Source organism: Hermetia illucens, chromosome 5, assembly GCF_905115235.1.
Source record: "Hermetia illucens chromosome 5, iHerIll2.2.curated.20191125, whole genome shotgun sequence".
Taxonomy (NCBI): Eukaryota; Metazoa; Arthropoda; class Insecta; order Diptera; family Stratiomyidae; genus Hermetia; species Hermetia illucens.
This window is the reverse complement of record NC_051853.1, coordinates 23,268,771-23,296,066: the sequence shown is the minus strand read 5'-3', so window position 1 is coordinate 23,296,066 and position 27,296 is coordinate 23,268,771. Positions and strand designations below refer to the sequence as shown.

At 43.4% G+C, this 27,296-nt stretch overlaps 1 long non-coding RNA gene across 1 annotated transcript in view; it reads left to right on the top strand.

Annotated features, from left to right (window-relative positions):
• Positions 1-21,294, top strand: part of LOC119658270 — a 37,494-nt gene extending 16,200 nt beyond the window's left edge. Inside the window, exons 2-4 of the long non-coding RNA XR_005250206.1 lie at positions 20,564-21,017; positions 21,094-21,114; positions 21,177-21,294. This is a non-coding gene — a long non-coding RNA (uncharacterized LOC119658270). The remainder of the gene's footprint in view (positions 1-20,563; positions 21,018-21,093; positions 21,115-21,176) is intronic.
• The last annotated feature ends 6,002 nt before the right edge of the window (positions 21,295-27,296 follow it).

The window sequence follows — 27,296 nt, the reverse complement described above, 5'->3', positions numbered from 1 at the left end:
GGAAGAGTTTTAGTAAGCTAAAATAGGCTCTGTTGGCAGCCAACAACCGATTTCATCGTCATAGTTATTATCGGTTGTGATTTTCGACCCTAGATAGGAAAAATTTTCAACGGTCTCAAAATTGTAGTCTCCTATCTTCATTGTTTTCGTTTGACCAGTGCAATTCGATGTTGGTGGTTCTTTGGTTTTTGCGCTGATATTGCGACTATACTTCGTCTTGCCTTCATTGATGTGCAGCCCGAAATCTCGCGCTACCTGCTTGATCTAGATGAAGGTAGATTCTATGTCTCAGGTATTTCTTCCCATTGTGTCAACATCGTCAGCATAGGCCAGTAGTTGGGTGGACTTGAAGAGGGCGGTGCCTCTTGCATTCACATCTGCATCGCGAATCACTTTCTCCAGGGCCAGGTTAAAGAAGACGCATGATAGGGCATTCGCTTGTCGTAGACCGTTGTTGATGTCGAATGGTCTTGAGAGTGATCCTGATGCTTTTATCTGGCCTCGCACGTTGCCCATGGACAGCTTAGTCCGTCTTATAAGTTTCACGGGATACCGAATTCTATCATGGCCGTGTACCGTTTTACCTTGGCTATGCTGTCACAGGTGGCTTTAAAGTCGATGAACGGATGTTGCAATTGTTATTCATATTCCATCTGATCTGTTGCTGTTTTGCCTGAAGTGTCCAGACTCCTGACGCGGAAGAAACAATTTGTTTAACCCTCCTGGAAATGTACAGTCCCAGGCTATCAAAGGCAAGGTAAACTGCATACAATAGCGTGAAAAGCTTTCAAACAAATGGGATGACTTGTTTGACATCGCAAGTTACTCATCTCGAAACTGGTCTGTTCGCCCCACCGAGAAAAGCGGAAAAAGAAAAACTGTAAAATTTTGATTAATTATTTTCCCTACAACTGCATTGGAGCATATGCACTTCACATTGAGGGTAGAAATTTCAATAGAGGTCGTGTTAGTGGATAAGCAACAGTTGTTCTTAGGAGGCAGTCCCCTGCTGGTAGAACTTAAAAATTTGAAGAATTCACGCCTGAGGTGTAGTGGATCCATTTTAGACAGAACTTTCTGAAAGTGTTGAATGTAGCTGGCAACCATTGAGGATGTCGAAATTGAACTTCAGTGTTGAAGAGCTCGAAGCTGCACCGCCCCAACTAACGGAGTATCTACCAAGGTGGTATGAATACGCGAGTACCACAGCGATACACCGTTTCCAAGTTAACTTGCTAACTATTCTTGGATACGAAAAACCTAGTCTTGATGAATCGGAAAAGGAGCTGGACAATGTTCAAACATAAATATTCCTGTTGACGTAAGGATACTTTTAACCAATTTACCTGATCTGTTGGCAAACTCGTGGTGCTCATTTATCGTTAATATGATAGTCTGGTCAAAAATGGGAAAAATTTTAGCGGAGGCTGAGAAAAGTGGGATTGGTCTGTAGTTATTCGGAAAGAGAAGACTTGTTCTTGATCTTGAGGAAGTGAAAGGTTAGAAAGCAATTATTTAACCGTCGGATTCTGTCAAAGCCGGTCGACCTTTTGTTTTTGCTCTGTTAGAAGCTAATTGTTATTGTTTGGGCTTGGGTATTTGGAAATAGGGGGTACTGATATGGCCTAGTCTAGCTTGCTGTTTGGTATGGATTGAAGGAATGCATTGACTCCAGCTGGCTAAGCAAGTCAAAAGTGGTGTTCCTCCAAAAGGTAGTTGGAAAGGACGTTTACTTATCTCGATATGTTTTTAGATACGATTTCGTTATGTTGGCAGAAGGATTTGAAGGTGAAGTTGTTGGCTCGGGGCTGTCGTTGAGATCTTTTGAACCATTTTAACTGGTGCGGCGATTCAAGGTATTGATCTGGGTTTCCTTAGCTCCCCTAGGGACTTGGTTTTATTGATTGCCTCTTCTATTCTTCCAAAACTTAAACGTGACAGGTCCGCATTTTAGTGCACTGACGAAGTAATAGACAGTATCAGAGTTAGAACCCGGAATAACTGTTATCTGTGATGGCTATACATCTTCTTATTCGACTCCATTTTCCCTCGAGCTGGACTACTGGTCCGTTTAGTCAGGAACTGGGTTATTGCTATTTTTGGCACTTTCATTTACTATCACAAAGAATTCGCGATCCGCTAGTTGGATATCATCAATTTGAACCCCATTAGTAGGGCAATCTCGGGTGTGGAAGGGGTGGAGGGGCAAGAAAGTGGTCTCTATATGTAGCCCCCTTACACACTGCGCCGGTGATTTCTGTATCAATAGGCTTATTAATGATATGAAAATATTTCTCTTCCAGGGCGTCGGGCGTCCTAACTTTTAAAGGAGAAGTGATTGCTTTGGGTTTTTAGCGGGGCGCGAAGGGGAAGGCGGAACTTTTTCTTTCTCATACATTTCTTTACCCCCTCTCTATTCAGGGGTGGAGTTGGAAGCCTGATATCACAATACCCTCGATTTACTTCGCCATAACTTGTGGTAACCGTTACAATTTTTCAGTGGTGTTTGAGAGAGTTCAACACCAACTTTTTTCTCATATTCTTCTTTCCTCTTGTGGGGATTGGATTCAAAATCACGCTCGTCAATTAGGATGCGAAAATATCCTTATTTCAAGGCGTTATAACTTTTTAAGGAGGATTGCTTAGCGCAATCTGGTAACTGGATTAGAATGAGAAGGGCCTCCCCCCTTTTCTATGTACGTATACTTCCCATTCCCCTATTCAAACTTTGCTGTGATGATATCGAAAGCCACACCTTAAGGAGCCATAATTTCTAAGCGGGTGGGGCGACCACCATGAGTTTCCACCTGATTTGAAGAAATGGGAGCTGCTCTTACCTCTCCATAGAATTTCAACCCTCTTCGAAGATGGAGTTAGGAATTCAACCTTTATCTTACCATGGACGGATCTGTAGGGTCCGACTCCTTCTGGAACATGATTAAGCATTTGATTTTTAACACAAGTAGACATGAGAAGCACCCAGTGTCATCAATAACTAAGGCAGAATCAAATACAAATACATTAATGAAACGTGGCCGTCGATACAACAGGTTAAATGCCAGAATAGCAATTAAATTACGACGAAACATTAAAAATAATAATAATCGATTTGATACTCACAAATCTGATATTTATTCATGGTTCCTTATCGAATTCCAGAAGCAAACGTTTCCTTATTACTTTACACGTATAAGATACGAAATGGTGAGTATCCATTTTTTTGTGGAATATAAGTTATTCATGCTGAAATAAGGAGACCAGAAGCTCTTGCCAAGGAGTCGTCAAAACAACCATATAATCCGGCCAAATATTACATGTCTGCTGCAGGAATTTGACTGATTGATTACTCGACTCAAATGGATCAGGGAACCCATTATTCATAGTTAAAACGGCAGTCACCATCATAAGAGCTATTCTAAACACACTCCAGTTGAGTAGTTGAGCGTAACATTCAACATTTCACGAGTGGCTAGGCTCCGTGACTAAGCATGAATAAACATATTTTTTGTAAAATCCATTATCCTGAAACTATCCATACTTTGTACAAGCCAACCACAAAGTAATTCGCACGGGCTCGATATCGATAACTTAAAAATCCACACCAGACACTCTCCAGGAATTGGGTCAACTAATTTCAAATTCTTTTCTTGAAAATATGTCACTGTCATCGAACTCCCCTCCCATTACATCAGCATTAAAGGAATATTTTTTGTCAATGGCTTTTTGATGTCGTGACAACAGCTCCAGCGGAGGACGTCATAGCCAAGGATATATTCATCTTTGCAGCCTCACGACCCAGTGCCACAAAGTGTTGATTTCCTGCTTCTTGTAATGTTCTTTTTATTTAGACAGACGGCTGGGTGCTTCCGAGATAGGGTAGAGTACATAATCACGTATCACCCCACAAGCTCTCTGCTGTGCAAAGTCAATAACCAGTCAGTCGTCTTGGAGGCGCTAGTCATGGGTGAAATTTAAGACGAAATTCCTTTTGCTTACACCGTGGAGGGTTCCTTTCAACATCTTTAACGCATATAAAGGAGAAACTCTAGAACCCATCGGAAACTTTTGAGTGGGAAAAATTAACCTTCGGTAAGTCGAGAAGTATACATTTCACTTACGGTGAGAGGCTCTAAAAATAGATTTAAACTTGAATTTTAATTTATTGCCATCATCTAATAAAAGACATTAATAATTCTCTAAAGAACACTTGCCCTCCGATATTAACAATTTTCAGAAACATTTTGGCATTCTATATATGTAAATATATTGACTATACCATAACGCATATTTAGGAGCTACAGGTTTACATCATCTGGGAGTCAGTTTCTGACAGGAACTGCAAGGTTGCGATCCATGTGAAGTGCAAGATATTGCATACAAAGAAACATTCCCGACATAGAAGGGAAGATTGTTTTCTGCGAGCAATTGAATACAGTTCAAAAGAAGCTTCCTTAGGGTGACTTTGCGAGCCTTGATAAGTAATCTGAATGCCAAGGCGAGCTCTATTAATTCATATTTCCTTGTACGCAATATTTAGCACCTTTTATCACGCGAAAACGTTAACGTATTTTATATTCTTTAAAATCATTCTAACCCATTTCGAAGTTGGCATAATCAAAATCCTCTCATCGTTCAATTCCACGAATCGTCCAATATAAATATTACTAAATTATTACACATAAATTATCAAACATCGAAAAATGATCATTAACATATTTTGTTGTAGCTTTCTCCGTGAACTACATGGCTGGGCCATATACATGCCCACGCTGTGTACTAGTAAATGCAGTTTGTATACGGATTCGTCATGGACAATTGCGAAAGTTTGATGTAATGATGTGGTGAAAGCTTTCGTGCGACGATTGCTCAAGAAGGCACCTCCCAGGTTTGCATTGTCTTTGGCGGGCAAATGAATAGATTATTGTATCTAATGGTGAATGGAACCTTTATGTGGTTTTTGCTTTATAATTTGCAGGGATGCGAAACTTTTGAATGAATCGCGTCGCAAATTAGTAGTGAAGCCAAATGTAGGGGAAGATTTTTATAGAGGACTTTCCAGTAAGTGGCGTAGTAAAGAATCCTGCGGCATACTTTATGGCATATTTTATGACAGATCCTTGGGAAATCGTTCACACAGCTTATCTGCACTACAAAATGTTTAAGATTGCTCGCGGATTTACTTTTCAAAGTAATGAAAAATCAGCCGCCAATATCCGAAAAGGGATGGAGAAGGGCGCAGAAATGTGGTTTCTTTTCGAACGTCAAAATATCATCTTGCCAAGAGAAGTAGGGCAGAATGAAGGAGAATAACTGCCAAGCAATTGGTGCCATTGAATGAGTTTAGAATTGTGATGGTCCGAGGAAGTCTTCTTAAACAAAAAGCGCTGTATAGAATCATAGCCACAGTTCCCAAATAATAGAGAGCGAGTGCAATACTCCATTTTTGTACCTCGGGTTTAGATGGAATTCCTCACATCGGATTAAAGAATTGCGAAGCCTTTGTAAATGACAGCCAAAAGACTGAAGACTGAAGTACCTCCCTTTGAATTCTGGAAACTGGCTAGTACAGACGTGCGCAATCGCGTGCATAGTAAACTCTAACGGAGTCGCAGTATTTTCTAGCAAACTTCCGCGGACAATTTGGCTATTTCTTCAGGTTTTTGGCATAGCTCTGTCCTCTTATTTCACCAACCCGGGTGGTCTTTTCACCATCAGCCAATCTCATAGGTCATCGCACATGTGATAGGGAGGCATAACATTGAATACCATAGAAACCGGTGAAAGATTTTAGATTACGGCAACTGTCATCGCCTCGCTAATAGTGGCATTCTACTCGAGCACAGGGTCAACCGAGTTTTGATTTACTGGCAACAATCATCCAATCGGATTGTTCTCATTGCAACCGGTAGAAGACATAGGAGTTGTTTTCTGGGTTTGGTATCGAAAGGGATTATCACCTGATTATCGCTTACCTTTCCTTGCGTGTCGTTAGTTGGTCTGCTTATAAGAAAAGAAAACATCGGCTTCTAAATTCAATATGGGCGCCTCATCGATTTGGCAGTTGTCAGGCTGTGAGAAAATTTCCTTACTGCGCAAACCCCACAAACTCTCTATAACCCGCCCCGGCCATTGTCTTCATCTCCGGCGCAGATAAAGTTGCTGTAAGCATCTCCAAAGCACGCCACGAAATAGTCCTCTGGGATAATCCTCTCGATGGTCCTACGAAGAACGTTAATTATAGACTTCTCGTCCATGATGATGACCAGCTGTAGAAGTGGAACGAGAATTTCATCGGGTGAACCTGCACTTCTTCCGGATGATATAGCGAAACATCGCACCATGTGGATCTGTTCGATTACACAGAGGTGAAAACATCTTTGCTACCAACGGGTACAAATGGATTTACGTAGCTGAATTGACCCCTTGCGAAACTTATCCAAATATAATAGTTAAAAGTAGTTTTCAGGGCCTAGAAAAAGAAGTCAAAGAAACACATAAGTAAACAACACGCCATGTCGGTATAAGATTAACCTCGGAGAGGAGCAGAAACGTCTTCTATAAGAAAAATGAAGTGTAGCGGAGTCCCTGTTAAATAGGCTCCAAGGCAACTAACAAGAGTATTTTGACCGGTCAAGGGCTTATTGGTAGAGAATGCTCTGCTTTCTCGTCTAGAGGCTATGTGCTCTCTTGAAATCCGACATCTTGATTGTTTGACAGGGAAGATTGCAATATAGGAGGTCGTCAACCGCAGATATTCAGACAAAACCAATATCTGGATAGACATGATCTCCGCAAATTCTCAAGGCCAAAAACTCGCTTTACGGAAAGTGACCGTCCAAAAGTGGGGGAACACATTAACAGCAAGAAAATCAAAATTGGATAGGTAGTACGTAGGGTAGCTGCCGGGGGATTTGACAGGAGGTTAGCATACCGTAGATGCAGCTAGGTAAGTCACAACGCGAAAACTTCCAAGGAAAAGGCGAATTGCGTTCTTTGCAGTGATCGTAACGCGTTTAGTGATAGCTTTTAATACACTACGAACTGGGGGCGATGTCCAGTCTTCAACGCGAAACAGAAAAGGCCTTGAGCGCGGCTAGCACGATCTGCATAGTATAAATTAACATGAACTGGAGTACAACTGCTGCCGAGCTAAAAGCTATCTAGTGCTAATCAGCGAAAGTACCGGCACAAGGCAGTACTTCATAGCATCTCCACTTATAAAATATCGCTGCCATCTGGTTTCAGGACGGTACCTGACATCGACTTTAACGTTTTTTTACGCCTTGTTAATACTGAAGGAGAGGATGGTGGACTTTCGACCCACGTTTGAAACTTTCGAAGACGCCGCTTTGGACATGGAAGATTCTTGTTGGTAGTGACTTCAATGTCAGGGCACTTGAATAGAGCATGCCTCACTCAAACCACAGACGGAAGGAAACGGATCCCAGAGATGGCGACAAAAACCGGGTCGTTGTTTTAAACACGGGACGCTTACCAGCGTTCTGACGCCTAGGCTGCGAAGGAAACATCCCTATCGTAACTCTTATTTACATTCTGCTAGGGACATATCCCCAAGAATGTACGGTTAGAAAATTTATTTCACGTGCCTAGCTATCTTTCGTGGCTACTGAAGTGTGTGATAGACTGCTTTTTGCTTATGAGACACTGGTTTGTTTTGCGGGTGGCGTCTACGCCTTGTTTAAGAACCGAATGTGGATGTGATCACCATTGCTCACCTTGCTAAAAAACACAAAGAACGGCAACCTACACTAATTTAGTTGCAACTCTGTTGATAGAATGAGTCAAGAAGCAGATTGGCTAAGCGCCGCATGAGCAACTTAGATCCAAGGATGAATGGTGAATATGATGAGATTGATTATTTCCTTACGCAACTTCTAAGTGATATTGAAATTTTCAGTCTTACCTGCACAAGATTGGGAAGGTATGATTCCTAGTTGAGTGTTCTGCTATGGTCTCTCTCTCTTGTGGAAGGTGGAATGGCAGTGTAATTATGTACACATATAGGGGGTGCACTGCCAGATGGAGTCCTGTTGCGTATTCCTTTTGGGGTGCTTCCTGTTGTGAGGAAGATTAAGCTCGACCGCTGAATCAGGGATGTAGAGCCAGTTGACGCAATCCTGATGTAGGATGGTACTGCAGATGAAATCAACCTAAATTGAGAGGCCTCGTGCATAGAATCCTGAGAAGATTTTGAGGCTGCAATGTTAGGCACAGTAGGAGGCGCCTTTTCAGAAGTCAAAGTCTCGACGAACGAATTCCTAAGCCGCCGGGAACACCTAGGTAGCGACAACTTAGTAGTTCGTGACATATTGGGCACTGCACCAGAGTTGCGGTTCACGTTGTCGAGGGAAGAGTCTGGTGCAAATTGTGCAGAAATATACGATTCCAAGGTGTTGGCAAATCTAAAAAGATTCTCCCATTAACCTACCACCGGCCAATACCACCGGAGAGTTCTAATACATTTCCAAGTAGGTAGAATCGTCTGAGCCTAAAATGTTTGCACACATGTTTGCTCACACAGGTGACGACTAGAGCAGGATGAAGCGCACCATTCCGGCTAGCACCAACCTCCGGCAGTGTTTCGACCCACCAATATTCGGCAACATTTCTGCAAGTACCGTGGTGGCACTGGGTGTTTTGCTGTAACAACCACAGCTAGGTCATCAGCAAAGCCGACAATCGTAATCCCCTCTGGGACGGGAAGAGCACCCCATTATACATGATACTCCACAACAGGGGACCAACTACCGATCCGTGTGGTACTTCGGCTGTGGCAATGTACTCCTTGGGGCCTCATCCGTCCCGTACCAGAGAGTTCTCTCTGAGAGGTAGTTTTCCACTAAATTCGCTAAATATCCGGGGACACCTATTTCAGCCGACGACCCTTTAATTCTGTTCCAGTTGGCCGTGTTGAATTCGTTTTTGAAATTCAGTGCCAACATTGTACTGTGGCCGCCAGATATCAGTGCACCTTTTGCCATGCCTTTTACGATGCTAATTGCGTCCACCGTGGAGCGGGCACGTCGAGAACCAGACTGGCGTTCCGACAAACCACTACTGCCTTCGACGATAGGCAGGAGTCTGTTGTAGATGATCTTCTCCATCATCTACCTCATTGTATCCAGCAGCAGATAGGACGATACGACGCTAGGTGTCCAGGTGGCATGCCTAGTTTCCGAAGCAACACCAACTTTTGCTTCTTCCACTGAGCAGGGAATATTCCTTCTTTTAGACACGCCTCTAAGGTGCTGTCGAAAATGTCGGGCCTAGTCTTCACCGCCAGTTTCAAAGCTCGGTTAGGAATACCATCCAACCCTGGGACCTTGTTGTCACCGATCCTACCACATATTTCCCGCAGCTCCTCCACAGTTACTGGACGTATTATGCCCTCATTTAGCTGAACAACCATTTGCCTTCCCCTATTTTCGTGGTGAGGGAACAGAGTGGCGACAACCTGTTTCAGGAGGTGCGGACCGGCCACCCCTGCAGCCTTTTCAATACCGCTCTGTAGGCCTCACCCCAAAGGTTTATGTCAGCATGGTCACACAGTTGTTTGAAGCAGTTCTTTTTGCTCCTCCAAATAGTTTCTTTCAGGCGGCCATGCAGTTACCTGTATGCCTCCTCTCGACCGTCGCCACCGGGTTTTTCCCTGATCCTCTGGCAAAGCCTCCTTGTCCGGAAACATGCGACCTGCAAGCTTGTGATTTCGATGTTCCACCAGTAGTTGGGTTGCCTACTGGGGAGCAATCGCCTTCTGGGCATAGTAGCATCGCATGCTTCCGTCACCCATAGGGTGATTTGGGTTGGTTTTTCTCTATCCGTAAAATTCAGGGATATGCCGGGTTTTAGCGCCGCGGAGAACGTGTCTCCCTCGAAAGCTTTCGGTGTCCAGCCGAGCATACCACCGGGCGTTCTACTGACTAAAGCAGCACTCACGTATGTCAGGTCCACAATAGACGCAAGGCCCCTTTCCTCGAAAGTGTACGAAGCCCCAACATTCGTCAGTACCACGTCTAGTTCCACGAATGCTTCGAGGAGAACACATCCCCTCACATTAGTTGTCCGGCTGCCCCATTCAAAGGCCCACGCATTAAAAGCGCTTGCTATTATCGGTCGGCCAACGTCCTCTTGCATTCAAAACCAGAGCGGCAAGCATCTGCTCATACTCGGCGAGTGTAGCGCTGGGTGGAGCATAGCAGCCTTCCTCAGAGTACTCCATTATTTCCTCAAAAGCTTGTTTTCCACAAGCCGATAGCACTGCTTAGCTTGATTGGTCTTTGGACCCAAATGCTACTACCGTCGTTTCGATATGTCTCACTTATTATGGCCACATCGATGTTTTTCGGATGGTTTGCAATAGTAGATCCTGCGCTGCCTCGCAGTGGTTGAGGTTGATTTGTATCAATCTAATCTGCGATTTGTGTTAAGGGTTCTCTTGTATTTTGGGCACCTACTGCTGCCTGCAATGTGCTGTTGATCTACACCCTCCTTCCTTTTGCACAGTAGGCAATTTGGGTCAGCTCCGCAGTCCTTGCTGATATGGCCTTCCACTCCCCGTCTCCTGCATTGCTTCGAACAGTCATTTGGACTAGTATAATACGACATCTACCGAGATTGTGATAACCTTTAACCTTTGACGCGACAAACCGATTGGATCAGCGCCTTGAAGTGGATTAGAGCACCTAATTCGAGACTGTAACGATACACTACATTACAGTACACTGATTGATATCCGACATCCAGTCATAATACAAATCTCTCTGCTGCCAGTGAGATTTGAACCGTGACCTACTTCGCAAGGCCATCAAGATATCGTTCTTATTTGGCTATATTTGCACCAAAACTTTCCGAATTACCATGGTTTTGATTTTATCATAATTCCAGAGAAATGTTACGCGCTTTAATATAAATGTGCTATTTTACCCTATTTTCCGAGACAGTATATGTATCATGTGGGACGCATAGAAAGAACGTTATGTGGTCCTAATCCCCAGATTGTTCCATAACTAGGTCCAACTGTTATTTAATGGTTATCGAAATAGAAATAGAACTTCATAAACTCGATACTAATAATAACCACATGAAAACAATTACGTAAATGAAACAATGGAAGGATATCATCCAAAGGGAGGAATTGTTACGATGTCATAGGTGCGGATAAGCAGCGATTAATTGCTTGGAATATATATAGATTTACTGCTCAGCATCTGGTGGTTTGGGGGCAATGAAAGCTCCAATACATCATTTTTTCTGAGCACAATTTCAGGCGAGAAAATCATTTATCACCAGTACAAGGTTAAAATCGTCTTCCTAATCCCGGAAACACTAAGCAGACAACATGGTAATGTCTTCTGACCCAGTTTCCGTGCTGTCGACGGTGGGACTTCAATGAGGACATAACTCACGTACCAAAGTACGTGAACTTGGAAAAAACCTACATAAGACTATCATGTCAGGTATGATAAGAACAATTCCCGCTTTCCGTATACGTCAATCAAACGTAACGTGGGCTATATATGAACACGCCTTAGGCTGGAAGGGTGTGCATAAACACCACGTAAATGTAATGCAAGAGCTGCCACATCAATAAAATGTTCATTTCCGGAGGCATACCAAATTTCGGGAATACTCCCCCGGAGGAAGGGAGAAATGCTGAGCATCCAGCTCAAAATTACTTGTGTTATTTTGGCAGCTGGTTTGATGATTCATATTAAAATTCCGCAACAGACACTGGGGCTGTGAAAAAGGGAAAAGTTATTCCACAGCATTTTTGCATGCGGTGACCTATATTCGGGGAAGGTGTCACTGGGATATAGAGTCCGATCTGATGATTTAATCAGATACTTTCAATAAGAGTGGGAAATATAGACATTGCGTTGAGAGCAGTAAATTAAAATGATAACAAGTTTTAGTATGAAAGCGATGATGTCTTGAAGGTAAAACTAATGGATGCTATCACATCTATCTCGTCGCAGCCAACTAGATTTCCTATCGGAAATTGTGAATTTCTGCAAACCTTGCAACAAGCACGAGGATTCGTACACATGAAATAGAAAGTCCTAAAATTTTACTCAAAGTATTTGCCTAGAGTCAATAGACTCATAGTACGTACTTTGAGGAACTCATCTGAAAGATAAGGTGCGGTGGAGGGGGCAGAAAACTTGAAACCATAAATTAGTTTGCCAATTTGCCTGCAAATTACCATACAAATATGCGCTTACAATTAAATGCTATCAGGACAGACAAAAGTGCCTGAGTTAAATTGTCGGCAAAGATTGGAAGTTATCAAACTGGATTAAGATGAGGAGCTCATTACCGAACTTTGTCAGCCAACAAGAATTAAAGTTTAACACGACCGTTTGTGATACTTGTACTTATATCCTTGGATAAGATAGGGAGCATTTAAGTCTAATCACGACTATAAACAATGAAATAAAGCGGTCATTGTTCTTATCGATTGAGCAGCCTATCATCGAGCTAGTTCACATTTGAACCTATGTCCGCCGTATCCTCACATTATGTCCTCGGCTATCTCGGTCATAATGAAGCCGTCTCATTACAATATATGCTTTCCACATTAATTTCCCTCCAGCAAACAAACGAAATAAAGTGAATATTAAGTGAAAAACTTTTCTCCATTTATCAGTTGAATGGGGGGAGGTCTGTGAACTTGTGTCTGAACGGCCCAAACGACACAGCCGACAATCCTATTCTTCCGATGTATTTAGCCCGAAAAGCATATCCTGGAAAAACCGCGCCTCATATATCATTCGATTGAAAGTATTGAGGCGAAATCCCCTAGCGTTGGTAATTTATTGCGAATCATATCTGCTTTCAAACAAAACCGATTCCATCGAAAAATTGGGAGAATTTCCTGTTCGTTGTTCAGTAGTTGCTGATTGTTGCAATTTTGTCATGCAAATTTCCCGGCAAAAGGATCGGAGGAGTGGTGTCAAGTTAGAAACTCAAGGAAATCCCTTTCTGAATGAGTACGGAAAGCGGGGAGGAATACATGAATATTTTTTAGGTGAAGCTGAATCACTGTATTTAAAAATCTGTGGGATATAGATTGAGCTGTAACGTTCGGTATATCTAAGAAATTGTTTTGTTGGTGTGGCTGGATATTGGCCCCAGGGATATCGTCAGCATTTTATTAAAATCGGACATTGACCTTTCCTCACCGAGGAGTATAACCTTTAGAACTGTTGAGAAAATAGGTAATTATTAAGAAACTTTTCAGAAGAATCTTAATTGCATTGAATAAATTATTGACGAGATACGGCTTGAATCACAAATCAAGTGACAGAATGGTCACAATCCAACATAATTGCAAAAGTATGCCCATTCAGGATCCATTTATTATGGGAAAGTTGATCTTCAACAAATGCGCTACCATTATAAAACAGGATGACATATTATTTTGAGTCCAATATATTCTTATTTGAGGTTCCATAGTTAACTAATTTAATTTTCCTTTCACTTTAGGATGAAAATGAATTTTAAATCATTAAATTTTAACTTTTCTACTATATGGGTTGGTAGGTATTAGTGACCTCTCTGGAGAACCCAATTAATACTGTGGTATGCAGTTTTGATATCTCTAAGGACCATGAATGCTATGAGAATGATAAGAGGAGTAGAATTTAGCTGACTTAGACTTTAGGAATCACCAGGTAAGTGAAAAGAGATATGAAGACGGCTATAGTTTCGTACCAAAACAGAGGTAACTCATCAGACGCTGCCTCACCTCTACCCTGCGACCAGCGTGCCCCAACCGGCTGGCAGGTGTTGTACGCTTTCTTTTATAATTCGTAAAACACAATAAGGGTTCGAATTATATTTACATCAGTTTTGACGTAAAATGCAAAATGCGCGAGTAAGGAGTCAAAATTTGCATGTTTAAAGTAAGACAGGATTCACTGTCCCAAAACCCAACCCAAAAAAAAAACGAAAAAATTCAGGGCCACGCGCACAGGAGCAATGAATCTACCGCAGCTCTCGACAACTCATTGGAACAGGCAACGCACCCCTGATCAATTTTCTACGATGCTGGCTGAGGCAAGAGAGTTCCTCATTTTTACTAATCACAAGCCGCTAATCTTTGCCTTCCATAAAAAGATTATATCAGGCAGGTTGCCACCGATATCAATTATCGATTACACGAAGGTTGCAGCATCTAATTCCGCGGACGAAGCGGTCGTTGGCAGCCAACGGAGCCTATTTCAGCTTGCAAAAACTGTTCCGCTCGAAACGTCTCACCTTAGGGTCAAAGCTCTTTCTGTACAGGACAATGATCTTGCCAGTCCTCATGTATTGCGAACTCTTGGCCACGTTCGAGAGAAGAATCCTCCGAAGAATGTTGGGCCCCCCACATGAAGATGGACAATTCCGTAGCCTACATAACGACGAAATCTATGAGCGATACCATAACCGTCAAATTGTGGATAAAATGCGGCTTAATAGGTTAGGGATCCCACCCGGAAAGTCTATAAGGGCAATATCTCTGGTAGCCTGCCTGAGATGGAACGATAGCGTAGGTCAGGACGCCAGGCAGCTTTTAGGGATATCGAATTGGTAGACCTCGGCACAAAACTGGGATGTTTGGAGCTCCTTACTAAGGCAGGCCTAGACCGAATACTGTTTATTACGCCGTTGATTATGATAATGAAGAGGTCAAAATGCTATAACAAGGAAACACAGGACTTCGACTAAACCAATTCCGGGGGCCAGTTGCAAGCTGTGGTATGATTTTTCCACTCTTGTCATCCGTAAAAAAAAAATTCCAACAGCTTACACTACTTATCCCACTTTTGACACCCCTTTCTCCTTATTAAAATCGATTCAATGTCTGCCTGTCTGTCTGTCACACCCGCCTTACTCGGAAGCCACTGAACCAATTGTCACGAAATTTGGTGTGAACATGTGGTCTATGTGTCCCTTTCCATGTAGCAAGTAACATCATTTTGTATTGGGATTAAAGGGGGGGGGGGGCGATTCCTCACATATACGAAAGGATGGACTATGTAGGGTATCAAACGAAAGGGCTCGATTAGTTATCATCATCAACGGCGCAACAACCGGTATCCGGTCTAGGCCTGCCTTAATAAGGAACTCCAGACACACCGGTTTTGTGCCGAGGTCCACCAATTCGATATCCCTAAAACTGTCGGGCGTTCTGACCTACGCGCTCGATTAGTACTTTTCAAAAATGATCTCCTTCCTTATATTGAATGAATTTTATAAATTTGCCAGAAAACCCCCTTAAATTCATTCTAGAAGTAATTCTAGTGTACTGGCACCAGTATAAGTGATAATATAGAACATAATTCTGGATAGTTTGAATTCAATTATTACTAAGAAAGTTATAGAAGGTCAGAGTTTTGTACTTCATGTGAATTCATTGTATTCCAATGGTTCTGAGTCCGCCATCTACTAATGACGGCGCGCAATAATTTGAGTAGTAACTCAGTCCGCTCCGCAGGAGAAGATGTGTTTATTGATTACCTGAAACTAGTCTAGGTGCAAACCTTGCGCTTTCGAACAATAATTTATACTGTTGTCGGGATTTGGATACACAATACGCAACAAAAATAAAAGAAAATGCAATCCGTACCCGGTTTCGGTCACACTGCTCCTCAGGGTGGAGACGCGATGCAGCGTTTGGTGAAATCGTCCTCATCTCACCCTGCGATCGCAACCGATCAGCCACAAACATTTTTTGCAGCTAGTGTTCCATCCATATGGATATATTGCTACATTAGTGTCTGATTTCATAACTTCGAAATACAATTTTTGACAGCGAAAAGGTCATGGCTGACTTAACCACAATTGCGTGCGTTCCCCATACAAGTTGTTCACTCCGCTATAACACACCACCCTCATCTGTCACCGAAGGGAGTTTCAGCTAGGATCTAAACGCACGGCTCCCTCAACTCGGCTGTCATGGTGGACACGTCATGCGCTTCCCTTCCTGACAGCTGTTTCTTTTAGGAAGGATGCCTTTAACCGTACCAGAAAGGCCCTTCTAATCGTACCCTCTACATCAAAACTTAATCGTGTGGGAATCACTCGAGGACTGCGGAGGTCACCTCCAGAAGGCATCCATCCTGATTCGGACATGCATGCAACAGCCGAGATATCTGCGCAAATCGGCTACGTATTTTGTGTGAGTGCCGGGCGATGGTGGTTTCAGCTTCCGCACTGCGTCACCTCGCAGAAGCAACAATCCGATATTGTTGAGGCCCGGCCTAATGTCCTATATAACAGCTCCGCGAGATTTGCAGAAAATTCTTCCAATTGGCTGTCCGGAGACCAAGCAGAACGAGTGGGAGGATTTACGGCCAAGAAAGGTTATCTTGGGCCACTAAAGCGACCTTCACCATCCTGTGCCGCTTCTCGAGCATCCCATTAGACGGTTCCGTGGAATTAAAACCGCTGAGTTTGCCCAACTGTGAGAAAAAGGAGAACGCAACTGCATTCTTTGGTTAGTGATTATAACTGCCGGCACAGCAAATTGTAGAATCCACTCTCAACAGCGAGCCTCGCCAAAAGATTGTTCAGAAATGTCTTTCAGTAGTATCAGCTCAGACCATCACGTGAACATATTGGCGATTGTGAGGCATTATCTAAAGTCAAGCAGTGCACTGCAGCATAGACTGACTCAGAATATTGCTTCCAGGGGTCAACCTATCTCTCTTTGAGAGTGGTTTGACTCTCCTCTAAGATGATGTGTGGCTTTTCAGGGGCCAAGCGTCTTGTCTACCAAGGCCGTTTGTGAGTGGTGGTAGCCACACCCTGTACGAGATGACCCTACTATTAACAAAAGGCTACGGATCTATACTAAGGAGTCCGAAAACACGTCCCCAATCCATGGTGTGCCCATTGGATAGTTTGTAGTCGTGGGTAACTGATTGTATTCGAACGGAACCTCACTAATACCTGGTCGCCTCAGTGAATAAGTTTAACCTTACCGTGTTATGGGGCCTAACGCCCATACTCGTGGGAATCAAATGAGTGAAATTACAAAAATTAGGAAAATAAAGGAAACAACAACCAAATAACCGGTACCCCGTACCTCAAATGCCTGGTCTTGTCTCTACTGGTCTTTACTATTTGAACCAGCCAAGTAGGTGTTAAGGATCAATCGACGGGGACGGCCTTGAGGAAGAAATGCCGGTAGGACTTTAACATGCTCAAGAACCTCCTCAGATTCTTAACTGTTTTCAGAAGCGGATGTTCTAAATAGCTTGAACTTCACACGTAGGTGAGAAATTTCACCTGGAATTGTTATAATTTGCATTTTTTTTACGTTGAGTACCAGACTGGCTTGAAAAAGACATTGAACAATTCACTGGAGGTGCTCAAAATGCTCGGAATCAGAGCCGCGACCAGAACGACATCCAAATATAGGAAACAGTGGAGTGGGGGTTTTGCCGCGCAAAGAAGAGAAATCTCTAAAAGGATTGCGCCACTTAACACGGTCCAAAAGCCATTCTAAAAAATCTAAAAGACTGAAAGTTTTGCATTCTTTCTGAGGACCTAAGGGAAGTTATCTAGCAATAAAGGACCTCCTGTATAGATCCACTAGCAATCTAAAGCGGAATAGAAAATCTGCGTCTAAGAAGCGGATGCTGATGTCAGCGATGATGAAGCGCCATGAAAACGCTCGTCGAAGCCCTAAATTCATGTCTAAATACCTGTAGCCATAAGCGCGGATTACGAGGAATTTACTGCTTCGAGTTTTAATGATTGCGGTCTATTCCGGATTGCAGAAAGAAGGGAAACTTCAGCGGTTGTATTGATAAAATAGTGGCGCCAGTTCAAGGGGCGGAAATTGCTAGGCTCCGGTAAGTTTAGTTTTTCGAAGAGAAAGTGCAGGTTGGTACATTTCCTCGACTTTTCAACAAACCTACGATGGTACCACCATGCTCCAGTACTTGTCGATCGTGCCAGCGACCTACTAACTGAATGCGATCTAGTCCTACTTCCCGTACAGGAAGCACCGACTACCTATGTCTGTTTAGAAATGGTGGCTGTTTACGTTGCCACCATCAGTCAAGCCACCTGCTTGACATGTCATGTGGATCTAATGGATTTTATCTAGGTGGCGACCAACTTCTTGGGAGACCACGATTCCGCACATGCCAGGGCAGCCTGTGTGCTTTCTGGAAGTCACGTCGATCTTATGGATTTTATCTACGGTGGCGACCAACTTCTTCGGAAACCATGATTCCGTACATGCCAGGGCAGCCTGTGTGCTTTCCGGAAGTCTATGCATCCACAAGGACTGTAGCAGACCGGTGCCGACTTTGTCACCACTCAACTGCTTAGTTTCGTATTGGCTTGGCGCACGATCGCCGAGTGTAAGTGATTAAATATGGCTGCCTCACTTACTGACAGGCGCTTTATGAGCTGCTTTGGAGACATGTTCAATTGTCTCTTCATCCAGCCGTAAGCTGACGGAACCACCGGCTTCCATTCTATTTACTGATATATTAAGGGGAAGCAAAACAACCCGGAAGTAACTCGCGAGAGAAACGAAGTCTGGGAAGAGCGGAAGAAAGTATGAAGATTTTTCCCGATTTTACTGGAAGTCAGGATGCTGCCTACTCCAAATAATTCAATCTATTTTTGCGAGAAACATCAATAAAAATAATAAATATCGCTCTCCACACTCATCTCCTGCTTACGCAATTTACCAATCCGCAAAAGCTCTGGCTACGGAAAACTGGGTTCTCCGAAGATTATATAATTCTTGACTCGATAATTGTTCCTTCTGCGTGAGAATTGTACGTTTCTCTTCAAAACTTAAATTATGATATTTACTTGCCAACGTCTACCAAAAATTTTATTGGCAACTCTTTGAAAGCTGATTTTCTCCTTTGTTTGTTTTTTTTTTTGGAAAAAACCTACAATTCGAACGTTAGTTCCTTATCGAGGTCATTAACCTTTAACTTAATCTGTATTATTGTTGAGCACTTTCCTGTACTTTTCTCAACTCCTAACTTGCTTCTGACCAACTTCGAAAAATAATTTTCAACAATATTTGTGGGCGTTTACCCTAAGAGATCTCGCAAAGGGTTCTTATTGTAGCAGGGTCAATGGCTTAGCGCAAGTGGTAAGCCTTCGTCATCTAAAGTTAGCGCTATTTAGTAGTACAACTGTCTAAGGCCCAGTTGGGCCTGACCAATCCATTGGTTTATTCCTATGGCAACTCAGGGGAGGATAACTTAAAGCGGGCCGCCCAGACTGTTTAGCGGGTAATTGCACTGCTCCGCAATAAGGACGCCTCCATTAAGTACAAAACTTTAACTTTTGGTCAGAATGGCTGCAGATCGCTTGGCGGTTGGATCAGGCCTTAGCCATCGATAGACCTCCAGTACCGGCAGTACCCCCGCTCCCAAGAAAACTTCCGCACCAACTCCGCAAGCCATCTTTAATTAGTCGGTAAAGAACAGTGTGCCAAACCTTGAAACACATCGTTGGTTTTCCACATTGTCTCATTGTTACATCAGTGGCTCCTATACATGCTGTTCTTTGGATTTTATGAAGCATGATTCTGTTATATTTCTTGCTCAGCGTTTGCCACCACACAATATATTCATATATTGGAATGGAAGTAACCATAGGGGCGTGCATTCAAAGAACCATCTTCGGTTGGAGGCTCCATCTCCTTACGAAGCCCTCCTTACAGGCATAGATGACTACACAGACCTTATGTTTTATATTAGAAGAAAGTGCAATTTTGGTCCATTTAGCCTTGGTGAAATTTGGGTATCCTTGTCGTGGAGGTAAATAACATTAACTTCCGTTTAGCTGAAGCCCTACATACGCTTATCTTTTCCAACGTGGCTTATCCTAGTTCTCATAATGGATCTATCCTTTACGTAAGGCACCCTTCTTATCATATTTTAGATATGCCCTCCTTGATAGTTTTGAAACTTAAATCCAAACCAGTGAAACACCAATTTCAGTGCGTGCCCTGGGCGGGGTAGCGACTTAGGGCTCTTAGTGAGTGTAACTTTTTTCGCCATTCTAATATTCACTACGAGCCAGAGCCAGAGACAATCAATACTTAGATATCTCGGGAATATCTGCACAATAGCTCCTGAAGATGAAACCTGAATGCTTTCGGTTAGTATGATTTAGTTTGATATCCATCGGTTTCTGATAAACTGCTATAGCATATATCAAGGGATACGATGCAATATCATGATACCATATGGTATCGACGAATGTGGATCGCTTGCTTCATTGCGCAACAATAAGTTCATTCAAAGTCAACTTTAACCGACAACAAATGCAACTAATTAATTTATTGTACTTAAGCTGCTTTAAAATATTTGTATCTTCCATGTGCCAAATTTATAAATCACAAAGGCTATTTGGTCCAGATAACCCCACCACGTCCTGATTAGCATGCAGAAATGCAACTAGGAATATTACTAATGATAACTCGTTTCCCACCCTTCATAAACTTTTCCAAGGTTACGCTGATTAGGTTCCTGCTAAATCCAAAATGAATTTCGAATTTTCTTTCCAGGCAAACTCTCCATCGCTCTCTACTTCCAGGCTGTTATGGCTGCAATGTACTGGCTGACTTGAATACTAAATTCACCACAAGGATAATCTACTAACCGCTCAGTTCCACCCGTGGATGATATAAAATTGAATACAGCATGAAAAGTGCTTGTCTCGAACATCCTTGAAGTTGGGGTGGAGCACTGATGCAATAAGTTTCGTTCGCACTCTAAATAATATCACAGAAGTAAAACTTTGTTACCGCAGGGCATAAAAATCCCTGCTTTAATGCAATCAGCTTCAGTTTCCAGTTGATAGTGGGTTCAGCATCTTGTGCGGTATCCACCAGTGAACTAATTCATATATAGAAGGTGCTGAACTTTAGCTGGAGGAAACATGACTTCCAACTTCCAGGGTTAACACTTGGTGCTGAAATGCATGTGTTTGGCAAGAGATCAGGGTCAAACTACTCCAATGTAAGTGTAAAAGTGTTGCATTCAAATATATTCTGCAGGAATTTGCATTTTCTGTTGTTACTTTATTCATATCCAGGCAATTTCGTCGCGGTCAAGGGTAATCATTATTGAGAATATAATTTGTTGGCTCTAAAAATGCAAACGTGTTATTATTATTAGGGAAAGTAAACGATATCATAGATGATAATTTGTTAACAAACGACAGTGATCTTTGATGGTATCACTACATATATACCACACACAAATCCACACAGCAACTGAAGTGGAAGGATAAGGTCATCCTTCATTTCAATTATCGAGGTTAAGCATTGTTGGAGATGATCAGCGGTGAGATGGGTGACCGGATGGGAACATATCATTTTAAATTTATTTTTTTAGTTAATTGTAAATTAGTTAGTTTCTTTGGAATAAAAACTAGTGAATAAATTTATTTGTCATTTTTTATATGGCTGTCAAAAAGTGTTCAACTGGTGCAGGTAAAAGTTGACTCTAAATTTCAGTACTTTCCAGAACGAACTCGTTGTCTAAATGAGTACAGCAAAATGGCGTACTATTGATTTTTTAACTACTCCCAAATGGAACAGACTTCTCTCAAAGTTCCTCACATAATAAAAGCATAAGGTGTACATCATTTACAATAGTATTACCCTACTTTGATCACCTATTCATTATGTCGCCAGCATCGTTACATCTCCGAATTTACGCAACATTATTCAAAAGGTTAAGCAATTTGATAAGCGGCTGATGAAGATCGTTATCGTTTTACCACATCGTGGCATACCTGTCGACCAATAATATCATGATTGCGGGTGACTTCAGTTCAACTATATTGACAAAAGGACCGATGGCAGCTGGTGTCATATAGGTAAAACCTTCAATATATACAATGAGTGTTGCAAGTACGTTACTAACTTGGCGCAGAGAGACAGAGAGAAGGTCATTTGACTGCATGCAAATTCATCTGATATACACTGTAACAACACTTGGGGCCAGAGCAACTTGTGCAATTGGTAAAATGCCTCTATCGCGATTTGAAGGGTAAAGTTCAAATGGTGGCAAGTCGATAAAACAATCGAGTCGCGCCCCTTGGTATTTTCCGATAATAACCATACCCTGCCACGCGGGATATCTAACGTCCAGCGCTTTGTATACTACTTTAAGCAGATAATATTTTCCAAGCGTCTCAAAGCAAAGCAGAAACTTATCGAATAGTGGAATGACCACCTCATTCAACGTGGTCTGCGACTAAATTTGAATAAAACAGAGTTTTTGAGAACCGACTCCAATAAAATGGGCAGCGATCCGCCAAGAACTGAGCGATTTACGTATAAGTACCTCAGATTAATGCTACCAACCGACGGTATGCTGAGCGATTAAATTACATCAGCGTTGCTACCACAATGTCGTTTACTCGGTCGCATCTGAAATGAGGACATTCGTGGTTGAAAAAAATTGCGAACTCACTATTTTTTAGATTACCTTGACCAACAAAGTCTCCGCGAAAGGTCCACTAAAACAGTGATAACTTAATACACTTGATGGTGACTCCAGACATTTTCAACTTCACCTGGATCAAACTTATGATCAAAAATATGGCGAATTCAATCTAGACTTTTCAACTCTGCTACCGAATGAAAGAAAGTATAGAAAGGAATAAGATAATAGTTGCCATGCGCAGAAAGTACGGGCTCTGTCTTCACAAGCGACAGCTTCCTTGTTTACTTCTGAGGTGTATAAACCTCCGCTCGTTCACTCTCGCGATAACCATTACAGCTGGCCCCGAGGTGGTATGACAGGCGGATAAAACTCGCAGATTCCCTCGTCTTTGTCCTGGCAAGTCAGCCTCGGAACTGTAAAAGAGGACTGGCTGAGGCTGAACCGCACTCATCAGCAAGCGACGCCTGCTGGATAAGGGACCTCCGACATTGCCGACAAATATTCTAGTCGCTGCCTTTTCTGTGGTGTTGCGAATCTGTTTATTGAAGCTCATCTTTGCGACTATCATGATGCCTAGATATTTCATTATGTTTTCACCAATCTTAACAGGAAGGACTGTGAGAACTCTCTCCTTAGTCAGCACAAAGACTTCGGTTTTCTCCAGAGCTAGGAAGAATCCATGCTCAGGCATCCAAGTGCTTACTCGTGGCATCACCATTCCCAGTGTGCGCTGAACTTGCGTGCGATAACTAGTGCCGCAACAACAACCGCATACCCGACCAGATACGATTAATCAAGGATCACGAGCCGTATAAGACTAAGATGAACGATAGATCCCTGGAGCACTCCCGATGTCACCTTCATTCGGCGCTATCCTTCCCCGGTCTCGTAGAGTAGGATTTTCCAGTGCCTCAAGCATGTCGCACCACCTCGCAGAATTGAAGGTGTTTGTTACATCGAGGGACACAGTTTTACAGCTTGGACAACCTCCTTAATGACATCAATTGTGGATCACATCGCTCTAAACCCACATTGTGAGTGAGTATGAGTAGTCTCCCGCAGCACGCCAGTAAGTCCTGGCTTGATGAGCTATATATATTTTATATATATATAAATATGTTCGTTGGAAATTGAACAATTCCTAACGAAGTTTTATAATAATAGGTTCTCTTTTGTGCAAATTTATTTCAATCGAAGGCACTGGCAATCACACTAAAGTGAATAGTTTGACAAATTGAATGCATAAACCTTACTAACTAGGTACAGATGTAGCAAATGTCCACTCAAAGATTTTTATATATACAAATACATAGAATCGACTTATTCACTTCTGTTGAGCTTTCGACTGTGCCCTCCTCCGTTTCCAATGTTGTTGGTCATTGTGGGTGTGGTGTTCACTCGCCCGCCAGACGATCTCTCTCTCCAACGAGGTACTGGGGTAGGTCAAATCGACGATCGAGCCTAGCCCCCTAGCTTAGAAGGTGGGCGTGCACTCCAGGACTGTGAGAGCCGAGCTCGCTACTCCAGGACTCACGCGTTGAAATCGCCGAGAATGATTTTATAGCTGTGGCTTATAGCTTTCAACACCAAACTCTCTAACCTTTCTGCATGTTGCACTAGGAAGAGATGTATCAGCTCTAGATTTAGACACCGTAGACTTTTGCCTGTATACACCCGGTTCCTACGAATTCCATTGTTTCTTGTATGGCTTAGCTTCTGCATATCAATATCGCCGCGTTTACAGCCGGATCGTCCATCCGCGGAACACTACCGTAATTTTGAGAGTTTTTTGAGGTTCGTAGTTGTCCGCCACCTCCAAATATGACCCTTTCCTGGTTTTTGAGATTAACTTCTGAGCTGCTTTGCAGCGGTCGAGGTCGATTTGCATTAACCTCATTTAGCCCTACGACTCAGCTCCTGCTTACATGTCGGAAAACTGCCACCACCTGCAATGTGCCGTACATCTAACCCCCTTTTCCTAAGCGCCATATTCACCATGGATCTTCAGTGCAATCTTTGATCAGCAGGTCCTCTTCTTCACACTTCCAGAAACTTTTAGATCTATCTGTTGACAGAGCATGCTGCTGCAAAATGGCGGAAGATAAGGCATCTCCTGAGAAATACAAGCTGCCTAATTTGGCACACCATCAGTTCAACCGCTGATTTCACCGACAAGCCTTCTTCGGCCTCCTTGTAGCATTATCTTCAATTCCGCTAAGGTTATATTGTTCCCTTAGCACAGATATCCTCTGAGGGTGTAACCTCGTCTAGGTCCTTGCACTCAATTATTATTTCTTAGTTTCGACTTCCGGCTGCAAAAACTAGCCCTGGATTACGCTGGATTTATACAGCTCGAACATTTGACTCCCGTTGCCCCGTTCGTCTGACGTGGCTCACACTACAATTAGGTTTCGCTTTCATCTTTCCCTTCCAGTACTGGGTTCCGAAGACCTGTACTGGAAAACAAGCTCTTTTCCCCTCTCCCACACTAAATTTGGTTTCTGGGTATATTTTCCTTTGAATTTTTATCAACAGGCGAGGGTTTGCTTCCACCTACCCGGCCTGCGCGTCTGCATGACCCTGTGCGCACACTTCGTGATGCGTACATGTACATGACGATAACGCTTCCGTAGAATGTTTCCTTATCCGCATAAAGAGGCGTACCTGATGGGAAATTTGTCTTTTGTTTGAATTAGGACCCTCGGATTGGTATTCACCAAAACATCCTTGCCAGTCTGTTTTTTCTATCATTCATCAATGCAATGGGGGAAATAATATTGATAATTAACTTGACCTTGCTGTAAACAGAGGCACGCCCCAGGGTGGCGCCATCTCACCGATGCTCTGGTTAATAGTAATGGACAAAATTTTACGTACATTGGACAGTAGCGGGGTGAAGGTGGTGGCGTGGACTTGGTGATATTAGTGTCAGGGATGTTTCTGTCCATTAGGAGCGACATCATGGAAGGAGCGTTGCGGCCTGTGGGCCGCAAGATGCGGACTCAGCATAAACCCAACTAAAACGCAACGGATACTATTCACCACCAAGACAAGGAAACCTGAATTCCATCTATCACGGCTGAATAAACAAAGATTGGTTCTTTCCTCTAATGTAAAGTATCTGGATGTAATCCTGGATCCTAAGCTAAATTGGAGGCTGAACATAGAACTGAGGGTTAAGAAGGTCTGTATAGCCTTCTATGCATGCAAGACAATCTTTGCAAAGAAATAGGGTCTCCAGCCGAGCATGGTCCTCTGGATGTACACCGCTGTAGTGCGTCCGTTCCTAACGTACGGCTCTATTGTATGGTGGCAGGCTTTGAGCAAAAATAGAATAGGATAAAACTTAATAGGATTCAAAGAACCGCGTGTGCAGGTGCTACTGGGGCTCTGCAGTCCTGCCCGCCAGATGCTCTCAATGTACTCTTGCATCTCCCCTTAGACCACCGCATTAAATATCTTGCAGCGTGCAGTGGGCTCAGACTACGTGAGTCCGGATGCTGGACAGCGAAGTCCTACGGCTACAGCAATATCCTAGATGAAATACTTCGGAAAATCTGGGCATCTCCTACGGACTATGTCACACGCAAGCTGAACTTCACGAGAAACTTTGCTGTGGAACCTCCAACCAGGACAAAGTGGAAGACCGGCGGCGTGTTGCAAGACTATGACACAGCATTCTTTACGGACGGATCAAAGATGGCCTATGGAGTCGGCGCGGGGGTTTTCTCGAATACCCACGGTTTATCCAAGTCGTATGGTCTCCCAGGTTTCACCAGTGTATTCCAAGCGGAAGTACTGGCGATATTAGAAGTCTGTCGATGGCTGGAGCGTGATTCGAGCCCCAAGCGTAACATAGCTATTCTGACCGACAGCTAAGCGGCCATCAAGGCCTTGTATTCAACGACGACATCTTCCCGGCTAGTGGGGCAGTACAGAGACGCGCTCAACCGTCTGGGCGGCACGCTCAAGGTTACTCTCCTCTGGGTTCCCGGCATAGGAACATAGAGGGGAATGAGCGGGCTGACGGATTGGCCAGGCAAGGCTCTGCTCTTGGCATTCCCTCGGCGAATACAGTCGGTGTTGCGCTGGCGGCTGTCCGGGGCGGAGTCTACTCGCACTACCTAACAGCCGCGGGCCTGAGATGGCGAAGGCTTACAAGCTGTGCAAAGTCAAGGAGAATTTGGCCCGATCACTAGAGCTCCTGTGCCAGATGCGTGCAAATGCATTCAAGATTACGGCGGTCTGCACGGGGCACTGACCCATAGGGCACCATGCCGCCAGGCTCAGCTTACCTTACAACTCGCATTGCCGACGCTGCGGAGAAGGAAGGGAAACCCTCATCCACTTTCTCTGCGATTACCTGGCTGGCTAGAATCGGCTGCGGACACTGGGTAAACCAATCTTTGGGGACCTCAGAGAGATTTCTAGCTGCAGCTTCGGAGAGCTACTTTCCTTCGTGAATGCTACGGGCTGACTACGAAGATCCGAGCCGGCTGGACTCTGCCTCCCTGCTCCCATAACAACAGTCAAGGTCTTAGGAGTTTGTGGCATCAAAACGGCGCACCAAAGCGCTAATTGGGCTCCTGGAAGCGGCCACTGATACCTACCTATCCCCTAGCATGACCTTGATTTGATTCCCATCTCCCTCTGAATGTCGAGACATTAATTAGTCAAATTATCCTGCATATTTCATCTTCGCTTTTCATTCGGCTTTGATGCTGTCTTTAAAGGACAATGAAATCGCTAGTATGAAATACATTCAAATCGAAAAGAAACTTTTCGTGTGAAATCAGATTACAATCATACAAGTATAGTACAAGCAATAGTCAACGCTGGGCG